This window comes from Carassius auratus, chromosome 43 (assembly GCF_003368295.1).
Source record: "Carassius auratus strain Wakin chromosome 43, ASM336829v1, whole genome shotgun sequence".
NCBI lineage: Eukaryota > Metazoa > Chordata > Actinopteri > Cypriniformes > Cyprinidae > Carassius > Carassius auratus.
The window spans coordinates 13,817,529-13,841,775 of NC_039285.1; the positions used below are offsets into that span (position 1 = coordinate 13,817,529).

Consider the following 24,247-nt stretch of genomic DNA (forward strand, 5'->3'; position numbering starts at 1 on the left):
ACAAGTAGCAATAAGAGGCTGGAAAAGTTAAATGTACATATAACGAACAGATGGAGGACAGATTTGCAACTTACTAGGTCAATTGGCAACATGATTGGGTATAAAAAGAGTTTCTCAGAGTGGCAGTGTCTCTCAGAAGTCAAGATGGGCAGAGGATCACCAATTCACCCAATGAAAATCGTGGAGCAATATCAGAAAGGAGTTTCTCAAAGAAAAATTGCAAAGAGTTTGAAGTTATCATAATCTACAGTGTATAATATCATCCAAAGATTCAGAGAATCTGGAACATTCTCTGTTCGTAAGGGTCAAGGCCAGAGAACCATAATTGATGCCAATTATCTTCGGGCCTTTAGACGGCACTGCACAGGAAAATTATAACAAAATATCTGATCTTCAATGGCCCTTTGACATGACTTACCTCAACTTTTCGTTTTAATAGGATACAATTTTGAAGAAGAACTTTTGAAATATTGAAAGAATATTTTTAAACAATTGTACTTGCAAGAATAAAAGACCACTTAGGTTTTCCTTTATTACTATGTTTCACATCAAAGAACTCTTTAAAAACTGAATATTGTAATTATGTCCAATTAAAAGTTTTACTTTAGAGTACATTTTAAATCATTTTTGTTTTCTTAATCTGTTGTCATGTTTTAAAGTACAGTTATTTTGATGTACACATGAAAAGTACTTGATTTTAATTTTAAATATATCATGAAAATGTATATTACATTAAAATTAAACATATTTTAAGTGTACTAAATTACACCCTCGTTAATTTTAATGCATGACAAAGATTGAAAAGAAATGATGTTAAAGAATAAGTTTAAATTTCCAATAAATGCTTGTCAGTTTCAATGACAATAGAATTATGAAATTACATATCAAGAGGTACTTAAGTGGGTCAAAAAAGCACTTTTAAATTCAAGTGCTACTATTATAAATGTAAACGATAATACATTTTAAATGTAATTGAATATAACATGAAAATAACTACATTCAGTTATTTTAAAGTATATTATTTACGTAATAAGTAATATTTTTAAAAGTATGCAAAAATGTACTTGTTTTTCATTAAGTTATACATTACATAAAATGCTTTTGTAAATCATTTTATGGGGTCTTTCACACTATGAAAACCTGGGAAAGTATTTATAAATCATAAACCTTTCTTTGTCATATTGGTAAACACAAATAAATACATACAATTTGGGAAAGTGTATCATTTGAAAAGAGAAATTTGCTTTTTTATTTTATTTAATTTCTTTGCTTTTTTATAGAGGGATTGCTGTCTGTATAATCATCCTATCTATCACCCATCCTATCATCCATTCTATCTGCAGAAGAAGCCTCAAGCTGAAAATATAGCAGTGACACTTTTGAAAAGGAACACAACCGATTGAAAAGCCATGCGTGCCATAACAGTATTTGATTAGACTTAGCTTGACTCCTCGCAGTTATGGTATGTTTCCTCAAAGCTATCTTTTATTTCTTACTGGGTCTTCTGCACTGCTAACTCTCTGATTTGATTAAAGAAAGAGAAGCTTTTGCGTGTCAGGATCTCGAAATCAGACAGGCGGGGCTTCAAATATCACCTTTGATACTTATGCTTTTAAAAGCATGTTTTGATGTGATCCAGCTGGCTTGCTGGAGGTTTAATAAAATAGAAAATCTATTTGAGAGTGACTTTATACCAAATGGATCAAGCCCCATCATCTACGTTAAGATGGATGCATCACACTTCAACTAAATTGATTTTCAGTTTTACCCTGCAGCATTTCTTCCTTTTATAAAAAAAAAAATACTCTGCCTACTTAGTACAAAAAATATTACATACTGTACACACAGAGGCATATATGTATGTATAATATTAGTACTCTGCCTATTTAGTAGCCTATATATTAATCTCTTATGTTCCCCATGGCTGCATTTATTACTACAGTTTAAAAGAATGGGTTTCTACTGAATATATTTTAAAATGTAATTTATTTCTGTGATGCAGAGCTGAATTTTCGGCATCATTACTCCAGACTTCAGTGTCACGTGATCCTTCAGAAATCATTCTAATATGCTGATTTACTGCTCAAGAAACATTTCTTATTATTATCAACGTTGAAAAAAGTTGTTTAATATTTTGATAGATATTTGTTCTGGATTCTTTGATGAATAGAAATTTCAAAAGTACAGCATAGAAACATTTTGACTGTATTTAATGTCACCAATTTAATGTGTCCTTGCCAAATAAAAGAATGAGTTTGTATTTATTTATTTTATTTACTTGCTTATAATTATAAAAATATAAATCTTTCCTTTATAAAATCCTACATAACCCAAACTTTTGAATGACATTCAAATATTAATCAGCAAAAATCACTGTAGATTGAAGTTGTGATGCTGACAAATCAGCTTTAACAACACAGGAATAAATTACATCTCTCTATACACTGAAAAATAGATACTGACCAAGAAAAATATTTCTGCAGTGTTGATAAGTCTGTTGAATCAGTTGCTGAAACAATGCAATCAACAAAGGAATTATGCAAACTGCCCACAAAACTTTGTGCTGCATGGTATTTGCATGGCATAATGTCTAATAAATGCTGTGGAGGATTGCAGCAGACTACTGTGATCTGGCATATTTTCCTGAATGGACCTTACAACATCACTCCACCATTGTGAGTAGGGATGCTGCTTAGTAAAAAGGAAGGTTTTTGTGCAAATGTTCTACAGCTTCTTAGTGCATTCATCTGAGAAGATCGGAATGTGGAGATAAACAGTAAGTGTGGCTAAACGTGGACAAATGCATGAATGCAGTGGTAACAGGAGAAAGTGCTGACAGTGGAAAACACAATAATGCCTGAGTGCTCTATTACACTGCTTGTTAAGTCCAGTAATGTTTCTCCCCTGGAGGAAAAGAGGTAAATGAGAAGAGCTTGTCCTTCTGTTTTCCTCCTCCTATTCTCTATTCAGCATCCTGAGCCCGGAAAAGAACTGGTAATCAATCAGACCAAAAAGCAGGAAGTAAGAAGCTAAGGGGAAAAAAAGTTATAATCCATAGTGAGAGTGTAAGCAGAAAGTTTTAGATGCAGGACGCAGCGTGTATAAAACCATTGTTTATGAACATGAACAAATGATAAGGAGAATTTGTTTACTTGGATTCTAAAGAAATGTATAGTGTTTCAAAATAAGTTTGACAAAATAAGCTAGTTTTAGTTGCAAAAATAATTTTATTAATCATTAATATTGTCTTATTTTACACTAATAATGTCCAAAATATTGAAAACAAGCAAAATTTACTTGAAAACTGCATAATATACTAAGTAATACATTAAGACATTTCATTTAGTTTAGATTACTGCATTATTTATTTATTTATTTATTTATACTTTCTGAATATTTCCATTTTCTTTAAAAATAACAAGGCAGGTAAAAATGCATAATACAATAATAAAATAATACAAAATGTTTTATCAGAATTCATCTGATCAGATTAATTTCAATTAAATGTATTTTTCTTACCCATAGGTTTTATTGACAGATTTATTGATTAAGCATGAACCTTACAGAATTAGATTTATGCAAAAAAAAAAAAAAAAAAAAGTCAATTGGCAAGAAAAATCAATTTAATTCAAGATAAATTACCGTGAAACATGTCTTAATATCTAATGGAATTTTACTTGCCATGATATCTTTAGTGAAAAAAGAAAACTGAAATACTAAGAAAGTATATATATATTTATTAATCCAAGAGTATTAATCCAAGATTGATTTTCATTCAGTTACAGAATAACGAGGATATGAAATCTCTGTTAATTACTTCTTTTTTGCACTAAACAGAAACAGGAAACTGACTCTAAAAACTGAGATGATTAAAAGACAGTCTGCGTCTTTGAGTTTTCCATTTTATTGAAACACCACAAAACCACTTTTTGCCATTTGAATAAAATTTCAACATTATTGTGAAAGGCAGCAACAAATGAGAAACAGTCATTTCGTAAGGCTTACTGCCTAACTCTAGAAGCACAAGTAATTATTAAGGGAGCGGAGAGCCTTTTCTTTTAATCTGTTAGTCTGCCTATAAAGGACAGAGAAATAGAACAGAATGACTTACGGTTGAACAGATGTAATCAAGTTAGTGTAATTGACTGAGAGATTGCTCTACAGGCACTGGGGATGAAAACATGAGGCAAGAATTCTGGAATATGTGCAAAAAGACCAAAATTGAAGCGGATTTGGCCGTTGTACAAGTCTGTTGCAGCTGCTGCACTAATCCGTGGACAGTGAGCAGAATTCATACAATAGAGGACAAACCTCAAGCTCTGATGAAACTCTTCAACAGTCTTCCTCTGTGTACTACATATGTTTCCATTAGGACACCGTTATTTAAAGTGGCCCATCCAATCATCTGAGGCCAGTGTGCTGGGATCCAACTTGATTTCTCAGGTGAATCCCTGTGGTTTCAGTTATTTTCTTTTAGTACCTCTTGAAGGTTTAAGTACTTAAAGGGACAGTTCACCTATTAATACATTTTTTCATAATTTACTTGCCCTCATGTTGTTTCAAATCTGTATGAGTTACTTTCTTCTGATGAACACAAAATAAGATATTTTGAGAATGCTGGTACCCAGACAGTTTCTATAGCATGGAAAATAAAATACCATGGAAATTAGTGGGGAACAGAGACTGGTTGGTTACATACAAGTTCTTCCAAATATCTTATTCTCAGTTTAGCAGAAGAAAGATATACAGTTTGGAACAACCTGAGTAAATCATGACAGAATTAAAATGTTTGGGTGAACAGTCACTTTAAGCTACTAGATAAATGTGTGTGTGTGTGTGTGTGTGTGTGTTTAAATTAAGCTATGTGTTATCCAAATCATTTAACATTTAAATCTCTGTGAGGAAACATGACACCGCATATTATAGTTAACTAAAAATGAAAATAAATAAAATAAAACCATAAAAAAAAACAATTTAATTACTTGAAACAAAATAAACATTAACTCAAATAGAACTAAATAAAATTAAATAAATATAAAAAAAACCTTAACCTAATTTTACTTCAGCTAGCAATTTTTTAAAATTAAAATAATTAATAAAAGACATACACTCTTTTTTTTTTTTTTTTTTTTTTGTAAAAATCACAAAAATGAAAACAGAAAAAAAAAATCATAATCAAAATAATAAATACTGTAATGGTACCTCAAAGATAAAAAAAGCACCTATTTATTTTTGTCATTATAAAAACTACATTTTCCATTTTCAGAACGTCTTGTTTTCTGCCAATTGTGCATGAGAGTCGGCATTTGATAATACACACATTCCTTTTGAAAAGTGTCTTTTTTCAATTATATTTTCAGCTTGTAGCTTTTTCTCCAGAGGGAGGGTGATACAGCAATCCCTATATTCAAAGCAAATGCCCATAATACATTGTACCCTGCCAATTTGAGTCAAGTGTAAATATATTTATGCCACATAAAAACAGTGAAAACACATCTTTTTCCTGGTATGTATATTACTTGGGTAAAGATGACTCTGGACATGGAAATAACAGTTGACTACTTGCAGCTTACCAAATCCATTTACACAGAACTTAACTGAAGTAAACAAACAACTTTTCAAAGGAAATAAAACCCTAATGCTTTCTGGGACACAGTATACACACTGCACCTCAACTCTGAAATTGTGTAAAGAAAAATCTCAGCTGGGCAATAGACAGGTTCTTCTATAGCAAGGAAAGGAAGTTAATAGAAATGCGAGAGAAGGTCAACTCCGCCACCTCTTATAGATCAGATAGAGTTCACAGCAACAGAGGAATAAAAGGAATGAATCAGCTTATAACTCCAGCGCTGCCGGTCCTGCTGTGAGTTTTCGATTTGAGAGAGTCTCTCCACCTGCAAACACTTTAACAAGTTGTCACTTAGCAACCTAAAACTCGCTAACTGAAAATATCTTTCTTACTTCACAAGGGGAAGGGGAATGTGCTTGATTACCAGGGAGGGATGGATTTAATATCTGTTGTGCCCATTTAGTCAGCTCATCGTATCAGTGCCTAGTGCTCATTGGTCAGTAAATATGGAGCTATCTGCTGACATTTGACCTACTTCAACTACATCAATGCGCCTCTTGAGACTCTTCCCGTGTTTCCTAAAACTCACAGCAATACTTGGCCTTGTTGTGCCAGCGTCCTTAACTGCCTCGAATCCTCCTGCATTTGCAGTTGCGGTGTAATAAATCATTTCTAGTGTCTTGGAGAAGTATCAGTAGGACGTGCACAGTGCATGGCTACACACTGCCATCAAGCATAAGTTTGCTGTCAGACAAACACTTTTAAAGGGACAGTACACCCAAATTGACACGCCCTCAACCTATTCTTAGGTGGCGTTTTTTTCTGTGAAACACAAAAGGAGAATCTGAAGAATCTTCACGCATGCTGTGTTTAAAATCAGTTAAACTCAAAAAGAAAAATGAGCAAAAAGCACCATAAAGGTTATTCAAATTTTTATATTCCAAGTCTTCTGAAGCCAGGTAATAGTTTTTTTATCAGTAACAGGCCATAATTTAAGTTGTTATTTGCATCAAATACATATAAGAGCATCCACAATAAAGGAAATTGAAAATTCTAAGAAATTCATATTAGTTTTGCATGTTTTTGAAAACATTATTTTCAACAAAAGTTTAAATGAGTTTAAAAATGTGGTGTAATCAAGTAAAAAAGACGATAGATTTTAATGTAGCAGATGATTTCCCCACCTTTTTGAAAGAAGTCTTAAAAAAAAAAATCTAAACATGAAAAAAAAAAAAAAAAAAAAACCTGTAATTTTCTGAAATATTCTTACAATTCAAAATAACTTTTCTATTTGCATAAAATGTTACATTTTAAGATATTTTAAAATGTAATTTATTCCTGTAATGGCAAAGCTGAATTTACTAATATGCTGATTCGGTGATAAAAACAGTTGTGCTACTTCATATTTTTGTAGAAACCACACTACTTTTTTTATGGTTCTTTAATGAATAGAAAATACAAAAGTTTCTGAAATAGAAACCTTCTGTAACTTTATAAATGTCTTTACTGTTCTTTAATAAGCATATCAATTAAACACGTTAATTAAACATGTTCACAAGGCTTATTAAAACTATTTGTTTTACAAGTATCAAGAATTATAATTCATCAGTATTAAGTTTTTGAGGAGATATAATATTTTAGAGGTCAAAAGGTCAGATCAACTAATATTTTAAGAGAGTATTACTTACTAGTCTGTTTTGTGTCAAAATTGGAAAATGGTGCACAGACACACTGTGCAAAATTGATGTTCTTGATGTCATTCCTCATGCATTGTCCCTTTATGTTCCACAGACAAAATAACATATTTTAGGAGATTTACTCCTTTAAACAAGTCCTCCTCAGAGTTAAACTTTATGGATCCATTTTTGAGTGCTGCGACCTATTTTCAGAAACTTTCTCCACTTCTGTGGCCAAATATAAAGGGTTTTGTTTGGTTTTGCATTTCACTTTAATCAAAAGTGCTTTGTATCCCGTACTGCAGAGGGCGAGGAGATGTTGCCTGATGGTTAGTGAAGTGTACTAGATGTAAAGAACTGTAAAAGGGGAGTACAGGGTCAGCTCGGTCAGAAGAAAGAGTCTATTTGCCTGAGTGAGTCCTAACACAGAAAGTGAAGCACTCATTCAGGTAGAAAACTTTGGCGTCTTTTTTAACCACTTATTGCTTCTCACGCTTCCCTGCTCACTGATTGAATAATTCAGCAGGGAAAGCCCTGGGGGTACAAGGTGCAAAAGAGTGAAGCAATGTTGCTTTAAGAAATATCTAAGGCAAAAGCATTTAACGAAACTGATCCAAATGCTTTCCCTCTATCATTAAATTCAGGACACGAACACACAGCAGAGGAGGAAAATATCTGCTTGAGTGGCAAAATAAGGTTACGCAACTTTACACAAATATGCACAGCCATGTGTGTGAGGACCAACACTTGATACTTTGGTTCCTCACAAATAATTCAGCGTGAATGACAATAAAATGTGTGAAAACTAGTGAAGTCTTCTCCTAGGGTCAGTGACAATCCCTGCATGAAGCCAGTAACCTTCTTTCCCTTATACTAGCTATCTGCATTTTTTAAAAACAGAATAAAGTTGAAATGGATGACTCAGAAAACATTTGCTGAAGAAACGTTTGAGAGCACCTATAGACATAATTTGTTAGGCCTGCTGAGTTAATGTTAAAAGACACCATTCAACCTGTCTCTCTCTGCAGCGGATGGCAGCGAATTGTGCCTTCCGCTAAATGGGTTACATTCATTTTCTTTCCCTCCCATAGTTAATAACTCGGTGCTCAGACATGCCTCTCAAAGTTAAAAAGTAAGCTTCTCTGAAAAACAAGATTAAATGCAATATGAAACACTGAAAATGAATAATTGAGGAGCTGTGATGAAAATTTAGCAAGTTCCTCATTGTGAAAAGCTGCAATGTGGCTTCATTTGAATGCTAATATGATTATATACTTAAATGTTTCCTGTGCAGAAATCAGCAACGTCAATCAAACCGGTGGCAAGCCAGAAATTTAACCAGAATTGAATTGAAATGCATGTCTAGGGTTTCTAAACGGCAGTGTAATGTAGCTTATATTACTTTTCTCATATTTCAATCAATAAAGGTGTGTTAGGCCTGATTTCTATAGTAAAGCATTTCAAGCTATAGTATAGCACTTCAACACGCGTATAGACAGAATCCTGACAGCCTATCTCGTTATATATCTGATCTCAATCACGGCTCTCGCTCCTCCTCAAAGATGCTGGCAGTGGCTCTAATAGAGCATGAAATGTGACATGAGAGTAAGTCATTCCCAGAGACAGTCTGAGTATCATTCACCCAAAGAGAGTAAATAAATTCCTCCTAGCGCATCAAAAAGTGATGTGACTTTGCGCTATGGAATGGTAAATCATGACTAACCAGCTGACCGATCTTGTTCCACACCATTCTGAAATGTTATTACAAGGTCAATCAGAAATGACAGAGTAAAGTCTGTCATCATAATTGCCTCCCAGAACTGCTAAACCACTGCGTTCTCAAACAAACCTCTGAAAGCAATAACCACATTAATTGTGTTTCATCTGCCCATTCTGAGGTGCAAGTAATTTATTATATAGGAAAATTATTATATTCAGTAGATTCTTCACTTTTCTAAGTGATGTATAGTGCCAGTTTATCAGAAAGTGATGATTTTGTTCTCTTTGACTCATTCGCAGATGTTTTGTGCGATATTTGAATTTTGTGCATGTTAAAAATTCGTAAGTTACATTTTTATGTTTGTTTTCCTGACAATAAGTACTGCAAGGTGATGTAAAAATTTCAGTGATCATGGGCCAAATTAAGTCCAAAGGGTCACCTTTCATTCCAGCGGTCACTCGAGGGCTGATCGGTCCCTGATTGTGTGCTGCACTGACTCACTTAATGACATCTTGAGCGTTCACTTTGATTGCAAATTGGGGACGTTTTGACCCTCATCAGCACCGTATGCCACTTAGGATCAGCAAGTCATCCATGAGAGTTTACAAATATTGCCATAAAAAAAATACAGAACAAGTCATCCGCAGCCTCTGCAGTTGATCATTCACACCTCAGCAGACTGAATGGAGGATAGAAAAGAGCTATCTAAAGTGGAGTATCTACCTTCCCTTAAATGTTCCTCTTGAAATTCCTTAGGAGAAAGAAAATTATTGGCATACAGCATATAATAAAAATAATTATTTGGTCTTGGAAAAATCTGAGCACAGTTACTAAGATTGCTCTTGAAACCCTATGTTCGCAGCATTTATTGGTATATATTTGTATTTTTTGGATAGATGCTAAAAGATATGAATAGCAGTATCTAAAACATAGACATTATTGCATATTTCTAGAGTACACTGTTTGTATATACTTTTTAATGTTTTTTTTTTTTTTTTAATAGAATTAATTTAAATTCTCAAAATCACTTTATGTAAGCAGGAATCGTCAGTAAGGGCAATTTTTCCTGAAACTTTAATGATTTAATTATTTAAGTTTATATTGTTTGTACCTATGATTATTTATTATGACGTTTTTTTCCAAAATGAGCTTATACAATTTTATAGATTTGTTTTATGAATACTCACAACATTATGTTGGATAAGCAGGAAGCACTAGCAAAAGTTTTAAGTCGATCGAAAAAAAACAAAATCAACTATCAAAACTATGAATTAGCACATGTGGAATTATATATGGAATTATATACATAACAAAAAAGTGTGAAACAACTGAAAATATGTCATATTGTAGGTTCTTCAAAGTTCTCTTGATGAGCTTCAAGAGGTAGTCACCTGAAATGGTCTTCCAACAGTCTTGAAGGAGTTCCCTGAGAGAAGGTCCGGTGACTGTGGAGGCCAGGTCATCTGGCGCAGCACCCCATCACTCTCCTTCTTGCTCAAATAGCCCTCGATGCCTTCAGTGTGACTCTACAATTTTCATAGTCATGAAAATAAAGAAAACTCTTTGAATGAGAAGATGTGTCCAAACTTTTGGTCTGTATTGTATATATATGTGTGTGTGTGTGTGTGTGTGTGTGTGTGTGTGTGTGTGTGTGTGTGTGTGTGTGTGTGTGTGTGTGTGTGTGTGTGTGTGTGTGTGGGCTCGAAAGTTTGGGCACCCTTTGCAGAATCTGTGAAAATGCGAGTAATTTTCAAAAAATAAGAGAGATCATACTAAATGCATGTTATATTTTATTTAGTACTGTCCTGAGTAAGATATTGTACATTAAAGATATTAACATTTAGTCAAAAAAGACAAAAAAAAGTGCTGAAATTATTAAAATAACCCCACTCAAAATTTTGGGAACCTTTGGTTCTTAGTACTGTGTTCTGTTACCTGATGATCCTCGACTGTCTTTCTGTTTTGTGATGGTTGTGCATGAGTCCCTTGTTTGTTCTGAACAGTATATTTGCATATTTGAACCCTTTCCAGCAGGGACTTTATGATTTTGAGATGCACATTATCACACTGAGGACATTTGAGGGGCTCAAACACAACTAGTAAAAAAGATTCAAACATTCACTGATGCTCCAGAAGGAAACAAGATGCATTAAGAGCTGGGGGGGGGGGGGGGGGTGAATACTTTTGAACACAATGAAGATGGCCAAATTTGTCTTGTTTTGTTGAAATATCATTTTTTTTTACATTTAGTTCTGCCCTTCGTAAGCAGCAGAAGATACTTGTATGTTTCCCGGTACACAAATAAGTACAATTTACATTGATCTTCAAATTCCTAAAGTTTTCACCCCCCAGCTCTTAATGCATCTTGTTTCTTTCTGGAGCATCAGACAAAGTAATGTGAATAGCATAGCTCATTAATCTTTGTAAGCATACTTTAGTATCTTGGCAAATCTGAGCATAGCTGCTGAGATCACTTTTGAAACTAGTACTTCATACGTAACATTTACAGGTACATATACTTATATTGTTGTACTCTTTGATAGATCTAAACAATGACATTACAAATTTACAGTTGCAGAAACTACATGCACTGTATATTTTTTTATAGACATATTTTACAAATACTCTCAAGACCATGCTGGACAAGCAGGACTAACTGATTGCTAACTGATGTCTGGAAGAGACAACTGATATCTGATATTTGGAATAAATTATATTTGTTAAATGTTCAAGAACTGCTTGCGAATTCACAGTTGTTGCATTCAAATGAATTACTGAATTGCTGGTACATCATTTGATGTCAGAAATGGCAACAAAACAAACAGGAAGTCTTCACTTTTTACTGCGTATTGATTCAAAGTCTATAGCCTGAGCAAAACTTTCAAGAAACGCTGACATTTTTTGAGGATTTTGTGTGTTAGATTAATATTTCTGTAGCGTTGTGTCATTTTGACTGACGTCTCTGACAACTCCTGTTATTTGTGGTGGGCTCTGAAAATGACAACTAAGAATAGAGAAACACACAGCTGTCGTGTTTAATGAACTTCACTCTGGATGTATCCCTGATGGATTTCAGGTAAGACACATGCAGTTTTACAATAGATGCCTTCAGAAGATTCTGTCAGAGCACAGTCTCATCTGAGGACAGACCAAAAACCTGACACTATCGCAATCAATTCCAAAATGAATAGTGTAAAAGCATGTTTAGCTTGCAGTATGATAACATGGCCGATTTTCTTTGTGTTTTATGATTGGCTTTCTTGTTGTGGGGGGAATGTAATATTTTTTTTAAAAAAAATTTAATCCAGAACATAATCAATTTACGTAAGAAACAGACCTAACAACACAGAGTTGTCCTTCGTCTTCATAATACAAAGCCTCAGGGCCGAATGTGCTGTTCCCATGACAACCGTCGATGACATGGGGCCATTTTGTGTAAACAACAACATTATGGAGAGTGGACCGACTTCAAAGAAAGTCACAGTGAAACAGTGTCGGACCAGATTGGAGAATAACTGTGATTAAGAGACGTTGGCTGCTATCTTCATGAGACAAATTTGAGGAGCACACACACACATGTTAAGTTTCTATGTTTTATGCAGACTCTTTATAGACATAATGGTTTTCATTAATGTTCAAACTGTATTTTTTATCCTCTTACCCTAACTCTAAACCTATCCCTCACACAAAACGTTCTGCATTTCGGTGGGAGACATATAAGCCTGAAAAAAAAGTTGTTATTTTTTACTTCAAATATTAGGCATAAAAAATATTGAGTTGTGTTGTACTGACTCTTGCATTTCCCAAAGTATATATGGTCTTTTAGATTTTCTATTTGAAATTGGATTTATTCACCAATTTGTTGCATTCGTGCCTAAAATTGTCATATGGTGTGACGTAAAAGTTATTCTATATAAAATGAAAATGGAATATACTCTGCCTAAGTAACTAATTTCAGCATAAATGGTTATCATTACTATCTTTAGATTAAACATTTATTTTGTGCAGATTCATTAGATTTTGTATTAGAAATTATATAGTGTCACGCTATATGATGAACTGCGCCTCTCCACAATTTGTCAACGCAAAAAACTGTATTTTATTTGCATTCAATTAATTCAATTCAGTTAACATTAACAAGACAAAAAAAAAAAAAAAAACATACTAACATTGTCTTAAAACTTTTAAATTATAAGAAACTCAGAAATATTAGTAAATCAAACACCATCTCATTTCATAACATTCAACATAAACAATTTAAAATTAGAGGAGAGTGTGTGTTGTAACAACAATTCTAATTGTTCAACAATAAAAAAAAACTAATCAATTTATGATTAGTTGAATGTTTTAGATTGAAAAATTCATAGATATTAGTAAAAAAAAATTTTTTTTTAATTAGTAATTAGTATCATTTCCCTATGAATTATACAATGAATCTTGAGACCTCCTCTATCCTTGCATGGTCAGCATTGCGTCTTTGCCAGAATTTTGTTTTTTTGTTTTTTGTCCTCTCTTTACCTGAGATTTCTGCCTGACAGACAAAACATTGCATCCTTTAATAGACAAAGCATTGCAAATATGGTAAAACATGGTTAAATTAAGTATAAAATTGAAAAGAAATACATTAATTGTATAGGTAATTTAATGTTCACTATTACATTCATTGAATATGTTTTGAATAGTTATTTATTTATCATTTAAAAAGGTGTATGTAATATTGTGTGACAAATATATATGGTGTGACTTAGAAAAACAGTCACACCATATGATACAGTGTCACACCATATGATGTTTTGTTCAGTTAAGCTAATCTCTTGGTTAACTAAAGCTAGCTCATACTTAGCATGTAAATTACCACATGGCAGGGATGATTTTTAAGAATTAATAAGTAAAATTTGTATAAAAGTGTTTAATTTATATGTAAAAAATGTCACACCATAAGACACAAAACATTGACCACTAGTGAGCATATCAGATAAAGAGCTTTTCAATTAAAAATTAAAAAGCCAGAACTCAGTTCTTGATATTTTTACTGACAAAATGTATTTGGCCATAACTTGCTTTAAAATCATACACAGACATCAACACTTTCTGTGTCTGTTGAAATAGCCTAATTCTGTTACTTAAACTGTAAATCTATCAATTATTTATACTATGCTGATATATAATGTCATATTAGTAAGGTCACACATACCCCGGACAGTCACACCACATGACAAATTTGATGTTTAGATAAAAATTTGAAGTAGAGGTATTTAAACACCAACTACAGCTATGGTATGCTGTAATCATATCTTGTCAGAGGAACAACATGAAGATATATATTTTTAACAAATACTCATTTTTATTAGGTTATGACATCATGGACAGGTAGAATTGCATGTCATGTCTCCCACCCAATTTTAGATTTTAAAAGATCTTCAATCTGTATGATTTATAAGCTTTTTTCTTCATGGAGACCAATAAAAATGTAACCACAAGGTCAAAATTAGCTGATATTACTATATTTGGTCCTGTAATGAAAGTGAAAGTCATGACATTTGCCAATTATGGTTACCCATACTCAGAATTGGTGCTCTGCATTTAACCCGTCCAAGTGCACACACACAGAGCAGTGAGAAGTGAACACACACCCGGAGCAGTGAGCAGCTATAGATCCAGCATCGAGGGAGCAACTGGGGGTTCAGTGCCTTGCTAAAGGGCACTTCAGTCATGGGTATTGTGAGTGGAAGAAAGCACTGTTTATTCACTGTTTATTCACTTTGCACATGTACCCAAGTCTTTAGCTTTTTATTTATTTATTTATTTAATAATCATTTTTTTTCTTTCTTTCTTTTAAATCACATTATGAATAGCCTACTTATAGTTGTCCCTGCATATAAAGTTAGGATAGGACAATGCAATTCAAACGTATTATTATATTTAATTGTAGAATAGAATAGAATAGAATAGAATAGACTAGAATAGAATAGAATAGAATAGAATAGAATAGAATATTATTTACTGAGTGTCATAAAATGAATGCAAATAGATATTTGTTACATAATATGAAATGGTATTTGGCATACATTTTTTATATTTTTTTCACGACTGGTTAATTTTTATTTATTATGATTTGTTTAATCATTATTTATTTATTTATCAATTTATTTATCTATCAATTCACTTAACCCTGTTGAATGGCAAATAATATATATATATATATATATATATATATATATATATATATATATATATATAAATATTAATTTAATTAATATATTATACAATATATATTAATATATATTAACAAATATTATTTAATTAATTTACAATCAACTTCAGTGTTGTTTAAACCCAAAAATGTAAATTCTGTCGTTCTGGTTTCCAACATTCTTTACAATATTTGTGTTCCTCAGAGAAAAGAAAGTCAGGTTTAGACAGCTTAACATGAGTCAATGATGACAGAATGTTTATTTTGGGGTGGACTGTCCCTTTTAGATTGCATACAGCATGTCAACTATCTATCCACAATTTCTCAAATTTGTCTTTCACCATGGACATCATATCATTTCCATATAAGCATGAAATGTGGTTTCATAGGGCTATACGCTTCCCCATTGCTCTGATATCAAGATGGTAAAGATAACTCAATTCCAAGATATATAACACCAACAAACAGTTTAGGGTGCCACTTTAAGGGAAATAAAGTCCACCTGTATAGAAAGAGATGAAATTACATGTGATATTGCTTTTCTGTGAAATTAGATGGGTCAAATTGAAGATCATAATCAGTCACAGAAGGCTGTGGATGATATTTTATGCTGCAGTTGACATTCAGCAGAATTCCTTTGAAGTATGGCATCTATATAGCATATAATAGGCCATATATATGGCTTTTTCCACACAATATCCCTTATTTGCCACACTACATATTGCATTATAAAATTTCCCAGTTCGTAAATTGGGCTGTGAATTATGAGTGAACAGTGGGCTGTTTACTCTGACCTACTGTATAACCAATACCAAGAGTAAACACAATTAAACCAAATAGCCTTTGAGAAAAGAGCAACACATTTGTGTGTCTCATTAAAGATAATGACATTCTGAGCTCAAATATGCCTCTGGCTATCACTCTCTGCAGATGTCAGACCAAAGCACCTATGAACCGTTTCCACAACACAGTGTCACGCCACTTGACATGTTTCCTTAGTTACAGTCCAAGAGGTCAAAGTATAGCAGATTAGCATGATCCAGTCGGCTCATACTGGTAGATACAGAAATTACCATTATGAGGCTAAAAGCTATCTTTCTTCATTGATGGTCATTTGAAAGACATATTTAGATGTTTTAAAAACTAAAAATTATTTGAAGGCTTTTAAAAGTTTACTTAAATTTTTATATATGCTGATGTACTCATATTCATATATAATATTGCATAATTCTAGACTGTAAATGTTTTCTTTGTAAATAAAGATAATTGGAGTATGTTAAGAAAATACTATTTCAGTTTTTCTGCTTCAGAACTTGAATAATGTGTAACTTGCCATTTCTTTGAAACATTTTTCACTCAAAAATTGCAAGTAAATTTCACAAACAAATGCAAAGTATTTACAGTAAAATTACAGTGAATAAATTTGGCCTGGTGGGATTATTTTTAGTGCATATTTCTAGATTGTAAAAAAAAATAATAATAATAATAATAAAAATGTCACAATTCATTTAAGTAATTCATATAATAAGTAAACTTTTACAAGCAATTTCATAGTAAAAATTTGTAAAAGTAAATACCACACCATTTTTTATTTTTTTTCATTGTACTCATTTTCCCCAAAGAAATTAATGAATAACTGTAGTAACCAATCCATGCCCCCGGTCTACGACACTTTATCTAATGTGTGATACCATTTCTCTTATTTGATATGGCAGCAACCAAATTTTGATGTGATAATGTGGTGGCAGCATATATATTAAACAAGACAGGAAATAAAAATTGCTATGTGTGAAGGGATGTGATCTGTCCCAGCTGAAACAAACTCTCTACATTACATTCACAGGATGGCAGCAGACAGACTAGAGAGTTCCCTTCCTGTCACAGATCTGACAGCACAAACAACAGTTTTATAAGATCTTGTTTTACACATAAAGAGGGATTTAGACCTCCGAAAACTGTATTAAATGTCTCCAGTCCTGACAATGATATTATAACTCTATTCAAATCATTATAACAGATTCACTTTTACTACACAACCTGACCTTTTGAATAACCATAGCAACTCTCAAACTCTATTTACAACCCTATGTAGGTGGTCTTCAATTACTGCTGTGTAAGTTCCCAGCGGACGGTCTGTTTTTAACCCTGAGACAGTGAGGGACTCAGAGGAACTGACATGGCATGTGTCTGGGGTTTTCTTTTTACACTTGTGCAGTCAGGTCTGCACGCCTCTGACCCTTAACTCAGGACATACACTCAATGACACAAGCTCCACCACTTAAAGTGTGAAATCCATCTGTCAAGACTCACTCAAATACCTAGGGCTCCTGGAAGTGAAGCTCTGATGGTCATTCATATAGTCTGGAACCATTTATTTTTTTTATGCTTTTGTGAAAATACTTTTTGAGTGTAAACCTTTTATTTTATCAAAAAATACAGTAATATTGTCAAATATTATTGCAGTTTAAAATACCAAATTTCATTTGAATATATTCAAAAAGACAATTTGTTCCTGCTATTTTGATCAATTTAATGCATCCTTGCTGATTAAAAATATTAATTTCTTTAAAAAAATACTGAAGTTTACATTTTATATATAATATATATATATATATATATATATATATATATATATATATATATATATATATATATATATATATATATATAGTGTGTGTGTGTGTGTGTGCTCGTGCATGCGTGCGTGTGTGTGTGTTGGGTGTGTTTGATATTAAAATAGTGTGTATTACTAATAGGCAACCAAGTGCTCAGATACATATTTCTTGCATATTATAATTTGGAAATATGTTAAAAATACAAACTTTGACCAAGTTCTAAATAGTTTTACTTTTCAGAGTTTAATGTTTAATGAGCAGTGCCACAGGCATTGTCCATTAATAACATCTGGGTTTCCCCCCGTTGAAAAGCACCATGCAGCTTCCGCTGGCGTGACTACAGTAAACAGTAGCTGAGAGGTTCAGAATGTTCCAGGCCATGAATAAGTAAATAAATAAATAATATATGAGATAGAGAAAAGTCACAAAATCATTTTGTTCCACTGAAACACAGAAATTCTGCACTCTTACAACAATCCGGTTTCACCAGGTGTTGTATATAGTATCCATAGTTTTAGCATCCAAATGATTCATGATATTTTAGCAGTTGAATAAAAAACAGACATCATTGAATCTTAATGCTGCAAACATACTTTCCTTATATATAAATAAAATAATTTATTTATAATTATTTATAATTGTTATAATATATAAATAAAAACTGAACTGAACAAAACAAATCTTAAATTCCATGGTATTAGGTTACTGTTAGGGACAGCAGTCCAAATAAGACTTATTTATTGTTATTTTAACTGCAATAAATAAAGGTCAAAATAAGGTCTACTGTGTGGCAAACAGGCCAGAATAGATCCTGTTTGTCTGCTGCCCATTTGTGCGGCTTAAAAGTGTTTGACGCCAACATGTGTATTGTTCGGTTCAGTGTTTATGTTCGGTTTATGTTTTATTTTCTCTGTTTACTGTCTTTCTGAAGGACTAGTCAAAGTCTTGAGCCCTTGGTCTTGTACCACCACTGTAGGGGTCTCATGTAGAGCAGGCCAAGAGTTATCACGTTGGATACAGCTGTCATCCGACCCAGCAGTCTGGAACTGCTTGAGAGTGAGTGACCGGCCTTCTTTTAATGTTGCGACCATGAGGATCAATTCAATCCAGGCAGGAGACATATGTGCTTGCACCGTGGTTGAATCCCACATCACGACCAGATAAGTGGTTCTCTGAATTGGAGATAGCACACCCCAGCTCTTTCCTGTGAGCGAAAACGACGTGTCAATGTTGAACCGCCATCCAGTCTGATTGAGTTCATATCAACCAATCATCTCACCATGTTCTTGAGTCGTGAAAGTGTGGGGTGAGAATTCAAGGCCAAAGGAAGAACCATTATTAGGCTTTTGCCCCCAAAAGCCAACTTCAGGAACTTCCTATGATGGGGAAGGATAGAGTATGCATATTTCTAGATCGATCGTGACACCAGTCTTCACACTTTATCTGAGACAGAACCTGTTGAGTGTGAGCATGCTGAACTTCAGTTCCCTGACTAAGCAGTTCAAAAGACGCAGATCTAAAATTGGACACAACACAACTCCATACTTCCTTGGGACTGTGAAGTACAGGACTGGCTGTAGAACCCGGCCTGGAACACTGACGGGTTTGGCATACTGATCTCCTGAGGGCACTCAGGAGAGATGGGCACCATGTAATGCTGAGTACACCACTCTTCCCCAGAGGGAGCTGGCCCTCGGCGAAAGCAGAACCGGCACAGTGAGAAATTCTACCGAAGGCTCCCTCCTCCAAGAGAGCCCTCTGAGAGCAAACCAATGCAGTAACAAAACGCTCGCTATGCAGGCAGTCAGCTCCCTCAAGAGCTGACTCTGCCTGCTTCACTCCCAAGCAAACAACACACAAACTGTGTGTGTCACCACCCAAAATATAGCACAGGTAGGGAGGAACACACAGCCTAAATGCTGTCTGCTTGCTCAAATGCTTCTTTTGACTGAAGCTTGACTTAATGGAGCTTGTAAGTGGACAAACAACACTAAATAAGACTAATAACTGATAGCGACACACAGAGAGAGCACTTGCTGAATGACTAAACGCTGATGATGGTTCCACCTCACGTGCTTTTATAGATTCCTGGTTGCTACGTCACCCACCTATACCACTCGCCCTTTTATTGGACTGATTACACAAGTGATTCAGAGCCGGTCACGCTGATAGCGTTCCCATAGCGTTTTCCGATACAGCTTGAGATCCTGAAGGGGAAGCTTTTTTTCAGTGAGTCTAAAACAGAAAGAGAGGTCTTTGTTCTAAATGCTCATTATTTTACTCTGAATCTCTGTTGCACACTGTTTTTGATTTTATTAAAGCATATTACACTATTTGAATAATTCATGCTGTTCACAACTTGCTGTGTTGCTTCTTTTTTATTCATGCCAGATCCTAACTGTTAAAAATGCACGCAATGCTTTTAAAATGCCCTGTAAACTATTAAAATATATCTAATATTTAGAGGGAAAATTCATTTGAATATGATTCCTCCAAAGCCAGTTCTTTCATGCCAAAAAAATAAATAAAAAATATCGACACCAATGGCAATAACAATGACTTTGTCTGAACACCTACAGTATTCAAAGGAAATCCAATCACCGGTTTCTTTCCAATCCCAAGGAAAGTTGTTGAGGAACTGTGAAAGCTTGAGGGTTTCCCAATTTCTTGAGTTGACAAAGAAAAACAGCTTTGGAAATAACAATTGCTTTGTTAAAAATATAGTGTACAGAGGACAGGCACAGAAAATAATTGCACCCAAAAAGCTTTGCTGATATTTGACATCAATCCAGCCCTTTCAATGTATTTGTCATGACTTTGAAAACACACTGGGACCTTATAACGTAGTGGAAATAAGGTTAACCTTTAAAGGTAACCTCTAAAGATAAGTTTTAACTTTAACTTAAACTTTAGTATACTAAAAAAAAGTGCAATGTGTTCAGATATTTAATTTAATGTTATTTACAACTATGTATTATACACCATTGTCTGGTGGATGATAGATAAGAAAAAAAAAGAATATATAATATTATATATTACATTATATGTTCACACATATAAAAGCAAATATTTTATGCATTTAAGAGAAATTTATAGCATAGTATTAAAAGTACAGTAGTAAACAACCCATAATATTTTAAAAGCCAGATAGAGAGGGTGGAAAATATTCATGTAAAACCTTGACTAACTGTATAAGTGGACCTCAGGGAAAAGATAAAGATAAAATATTTGAAAAACTACAATACGAGACCTTCAAAATTACAATATTAAAACTATGAGAGTTCATAATGCAAACATGCCACTTTTTGTTCAGCTTTGCAGAATTGAAGCATCATAGTGCATTTCTGTGTAAAGGTCTTTCAGGACCAGAGGGGAGAACAGACCCCAATACGCAAACAAACCCACCCCGAGACAGACTAGCTCCAATCACCCACACTGCGAGAAGACACAGAGAGAATGAGGCAAAACTGTTAGGGTAACTGAGAGAAGGATGAGCTGGAAGTCTCATGAGGACATGAACACAGTGAAAGAAAAGAGGTGAAGAGAAATCTTGGGTGAGACAGAGAGTTAATCTAGGACAAATCTGAACATCATGCATGGCTCCCACAGCGTCCATAAATACCTGGACCATGATGGTGCAAAATCTGTCATTCATGGAAGAAATTTCTCACAGGATGTTCTGTATGCACAACATGCGAGATTATCCTTGCAAATACAATCAGACGATGCAGTCAACCCCTCAAAATACTCTTGCCATAACACATGCGCTGTGACGTTGTGTTAGTGCCCTGCTGTGAGTCACCGATGTTCCGTTCTATCTTAGTGATGGCAAATGAATCACTGCCAACAGACCCCAGTGCCACTGAGTGTGCAAAGTAACAAATGCACCATCACAGGACACACACAAACACGTCTGTTGTCTAATTACAGGAGCAAGGAAAAAATAGTTAATAATACTGTATCACAGCTTGTCTTTCACTACTCCTATCAAATCCTGATGGATAAAATTATTTCCCACCCAACTCTGTATCATGTTTCACCTGGAAATAAGTAAAAAAGAAAGTACCATATTTTCCAGAAAGTAAGCGGAACTGGGTCAAAAATGCATAATAGATACTATTATGAGAAATACTAGAAAAAACACAGTTAAGCTGTTTTGGTGTGTACAATAGTTCACAATTTAAATTACACATAAATAAAATAAAATTCTCACTGCAACGAATCCTTACAATTTAAAGGTATTCCTAACAGAACATTGTAAAAGTACATTTGGAATATATAAGTCAGCCCATTTCAGATTATACAAAATTATGACTGATATGCTGATAAAAATGGCAGTAAAAATGTTGTGAATACTGTCAAAGTTATAGTTCACCCAAAATTGAATGCTGTTACAATAAATACCATTACGAAACAATAAGGCTTCTGTTCATCTTTGAAAAACAAATTAAGATGTTTTTTATATATATATAACCTGGGAGATTTCTGTCTAAGTCCATTCCATCAAAACTTTTAAGCTTATTATAATATAGATAGATAGATAGATAGATAGATAGATAGATAGATAGATAGATAGATAGATAGATAGATAGATAGATAGATAGATAGATAGATAGATAGATAGATAGATAGATAGATAGATAGATAGATAGATAGATAGATAGATAGATAGACGGACAGACTTTAATTATTTGATTTCACTTTGGTTTCTTCTAGACATAAGCCTGCGTCATCACAGCAATCTCAAAACAAAACAAAACAAGATGTATCTCCAAACAAATATGATCTTTTAACATTACATAATCAGAAAACAACCCTGTATTGAACTTACTTGCTCTTTGAACAATTTTAAGATGAGAATTTTCTTGTAAGGCGTTGCAAATATCTATTCCACCTCTACAGATCAACGATTAAACTTCATTGAAGAACCATCTCTCAACATCTGCGTCCACCTCTCTGAGCCGAAACATTTCAAACACACCTGTTTCCAGATCTCAATTATTCAACTGCTTCCCACTGAAGGCCTGTGGCACAGTTTACTGTGCTGTCAGGGGACAAGAACCTCATATTTCTGCTCTATTCTAAGCACTTTTCAAGAGCAGCTAGTTTAAGACAGCAATGGCCCCTTGATGGGAATCACTGCTGCTATATTCAGTCTGGAGAAGCTTTAGCTCCTCACTAGAGACGGCTGAAAATAGCGTCTGGACCGCTGTGCAACTATTAGCCTACCATGTAAGCTCTGTATCTGCCAATATATCACAAGGGGAGGGAGTTGAATGTTTTGATGTACTCTGTGGTTCATGCCTCACTGGAGATTCTATGCAATTCAATGAGTCAGTAATAAACAAGTGACATTTACATTTATATTTATATTTAGTCATTCAGCAGATGCTTTTATCCAAAGTGACTTACAAATGAGCACAGTGGAAGCAATCAAAATCAACCAAAAGAGCTATAAAAAGTTGCAGTTTGCTTAATGTAGAAGATGTACCAAGGTTTTTTAAATCATATAATAAATAAAAATAAAATGAAAAATAAATAAATAAAATAAAAAGATAGAATAGGAAAATAATAGAGAAAGCTAGTGTTAGATGCCTTTTTTAAATTGTATAATAAATAAAACAAGAAAACAGAATACAAAAAGATTAAAAAAGCTATAGTGTTAGTTTCTTTTTTTAAGAATAGAATTAGAATAGAGAGAGTTAAAGGGTCAAATAAAGATGGAAGATATGTGTTTTAGCCAATTCTTGAAGATGTCTTAGGACTCAGCTGCCTGGATTGAGTTGGGCAGGTCATTCCACCAGGAAGTAACTTTTCATTTAAAAGTCGGTGAAAGTGATTGTGTGCCTATTTGGGATGGGACAATAAAACGACATTCACTTGCAGAACACAAGCTTCTAGAGGGCACATAAGTCTGAAGTGATGAATTTAGGTAAAGGGTTGCAGAGCCAGTGGTGGTTTTGTAGGCAAACATCAATGCCTTGAATTTTATGCGGGCAGCTATTGGTAGCCAATGTAAATTGAAAAACGGAGGTGTGAAGTGCATTCTTCTTCAAATTCATCTTGCTGATGCATTTTAGATTAACTGTAAAGGTTTGATAGAACTGGCTGGAAGACCTGCCAAGAGGGCATTGCAATAGTCCAGCCTGTAAAGAACAAGAGCTTGAACAAGAAAATGTGTAGCATGTTCCAAAAGAAAGGGCCTGATCTTTTTAATATTGAATAAAGCAAATCTGCAGGATCGGACAGTTTTAGCAATGTGGTCTGAGAAAGTCAGCTGATCATCAATTATAACTCCAAGGTTTCTGGTTGTTTATGAAGGAGTTATGGCTGATGTGACTAATTGGATGGTGAAATTGTGATGAAACAATGTGTTTAAAGGAAATACATGCATTTCTGTCTTGGAAAGATTGAGTTGAAGGTGATGGTTCGTCATCCAGCAAGAAATGTCTGTTAGACAAGCTGAGATGTGAG

At 33.9% G+C, this 24,247-nt stretch overlaps 1 protein-coding gene across 1 annotated transcript in view; it reads right to left on the minus strand.

Annotated features, from left to right (window-relative positions):
- LOC113061753 (LARGE xylosyl- and glucuronyltransferase 2) overlaps nt 1-22,886 on the minus strand; it is a 113,516-nt gene extending 90,630 nt beyond the window's left edge. Inside the window, exon 1 of the mRNA XM_026231158.1 lies at nt 22,605-22,886. The gene's annotated coding sequence lies outside the window, so the exon portion shown is untranslated. The remainder of the gene's footprint in view (nt 1-22,604) is intronic.
- Between the last annotated feature and the right edge of the window lie 1,361 nt (nt 22,887-24,247).